This window comes from Cyprinodon tularosa, unplaced genomic scaffold, assembly GCF_016077235.1.
Source record: "Cyprinodon tularosa strain WSP-4 unplaced genomic scaffold, ASM1607723v1 ctg10, whole genome shotgun sequence".
Taxonomy (NCBI): Eukaryota; Metazoa; Chordata; class Actinopteri; order Cyprinodontiformes; family Cyprinodontidae; genus Cyprinodon; species Cyprinodon tularosa.
Window position 1 is genome coordinate 2472887 of NW_024037782.1, and position 2768 is coordinate 2475654.

Below are 2768 nucleotides of genomic sequence, written 5' to 3' on the forward strand. Positions count from 1 at the left end.
GCAAAGTCTCATGATCCCCTTATTTTCATTTCTGAAAAGGACAGTGGTTAAGAAGAAAGGCTAAGTTAGTACTTGGATTCAGTATTTTTCATCTTATTTTCTATATCAATATTGTATTTGAAAGACATGGAAGTTGACATCTTTAGTTGTATAATTATAAATATTCTTCAGAAACAAGCATGAAAAAAAATCCATCAGTTACTACGTGTAGATGTTCAAGTGAAATCAGTGGAAAAGTGAGAATTTTTTTATAGCCATACACCTTTTTTCCATGCCTGTCATGTTTGTGATAATAGATCAAGTTCCATAATATGTATTATTTTTTAATATTATATATTTTTTCTTTGTTCGCCCTCTTGTTCATGGACTTCTCTTCTGCAAATATCTCTCTCTGATGTGACTTAATTTTATACTCGGTCACTGGGATTTCATAGCTCCCATAATATATTCTAATGCCTTTCTTTTTTTTTTTTTCATAATGATGCGCCAGAAAAATGGGTCTTTTATAGAAGAAATATGGGGAAAAATAAGAATTGATTTCTATGTCTCTTGAAGCTGAAATATATTATACTAAACCACCTCTAATGCTTCCTGTGTTTTTCTGTTGACGATGTTCCAGCTTTTATGGATTATTAAAATACAATTTAGTACATTTTCATTATATTGGTCAATGTATTTTTGTGAATTAAACTTTTATTCCAATAACACTTTGAATTTATTCAAGAGAATTGAGATGCTGGTTGGCAATTTTACTTGGAAATGCCATAAAATGGTGACTGAAGTAAACCACTGCATTGATTTAGACAGGACAAACCACATGGAGTACATTAGTGGATTACACTAATCAGAGTGACTGTTAGGTGGCAGTATAACATAAATGTGCATCTATATTTAAAAAAAAAAATGGATGACAAGTTTGTCTGCATCCTATAAGCCAGAGGTTCAAGCTCCAGACTGTTGCAGCTTTTCGTCTGCAACCATAGCACTGGGTCTCAACCATTCTTTAACACATCTTAAAAAAATGGCTGAATTATCTCGTTTCATCTCTTCAAAGGCCTGCTAACTAGCCATTTATTTGAAGAGCTGGACTACCCTACCATAAACTGCATGCCATGAAACTCTAAACACTTGTTCAAACAGAAAATTACACCTTAACCCAATAATTTGGCGTTTTCTGCATTTACCTTAAACATGACTTTCTGATTTTACACATTGGATGGAGTGTGAGATTCAAGTCTTGCCACAGGCACTTAATTGGGTTCTGGACATCATAACACAAGGATGCTTTGATATAAACTATATAATTATAGCCTAAACTGTGTATTTTCACTCTTTGTCTTAATAGAAGATGGATGTTTTTTTCCCCAGCTTCTGTCGTTTCCGTCAGATGTGCCCTCTGTTTGACTCCTTGCTGCTTCCTAAACCCCACAGCATGACGCAGCCACCACCTGCTTTACGGTTTGACTGTTATGTACGTTTAGATTTCAGCCTCTAATTTTTTTAACAAAATTTTTTTTTCAGGTTTCCTCTGACCAGAGTGATAAATATCTGAAGCTCTCAGAGTGTCTGTCTTGGTGGAGTTCTTAGTATACATATTTTCAGGACTCTCTTTACCTTTATGTTCAAGTGTTTTGTATGATGTATAAAACCTAGGTGAATGCACAGCATTTTATTTAGAGCTATCAGGCTGAATAAAAACAGGAGTCTTGCTAGAGAAGGTTGATCATGAGCCAGTTTTGTAAGAGAGTTTTCTCAGATTTTAGTCGCTCTATATTGTTTGCATTAAGTGAAATTTCTACTTTGAAAATAATTTTCCTACATAGTAAAAGATTTTATTTTAAAAGTAGTTCATGCAGAATTCTAGTGTGCAGTGAACACTTTTATTTTCACATCTGAAAACATGTTAGCAATGCCTTTTTTAATGTTCAGTCTATTAAACATTCTGTTATAAATCTGTCACCAACCAATAACTGGATCACTTATTTGAGAATAATTTTTCTCAATCCGAATTAAGAATTGATATGAAATATAGTGCGTAAATCATTACATCCTTTTTATTTGTAATGGAAACAACTTCTGGCTTGAATCCTTGCTTGGCTTCTGCCACATAAATATATTATAAACAAGAAAGCCAGAAATAAAGCCGCCTGCAGGCCAGGAGCACAGGCACTTAGAAACAGGAAGAAAGTGCTGCATCATTTAAGCTCCTTATTTCTTTAAGGGGGGGTGAAATCAAAGGAGGCTTAAAGTCCGCAGGAGAGGATGGTGAGGAAAAGATTAGAGAGCGTGACTCGCATATTTTTCTTGTTTTTGACTCTTATCATTTACACTGCAGCCTTGATCAGTCCTGTAATCCCTTTAGTGGGTGAGAGACAGAGTATTATTAAAAAAAAGACCTCTGCTTTCATTTACCTCCTGGTGAGAAAAAGAAATCCCTGCTGTCATCCTTCTGAGGTTTGTTCAGCTTCTCCAGGTCCCCTTGGAAACGTAGGATGGCTGTTTGTACCTGCTGGATTTGAATCAAAGCATTTTCTTTGGGATTTGTGAAGTGTGAACATTCTGTCATTGTACAGTAACATATCCAGCCACACTTTCTTGTACTCCTTAAGGTTCGCTCCAAGTTTTTTTTTTCATTGCTTTTCTGTGTCCTCTGAACTTTTGTTCAATATTGAGTTAATTTGTTATCAACCAATCTAAACAAAAACCTAAACGGTAGCCAGAAGACCTTCCTTAATCATTCCTTTCTTAATGGACACTTTACTTTTATT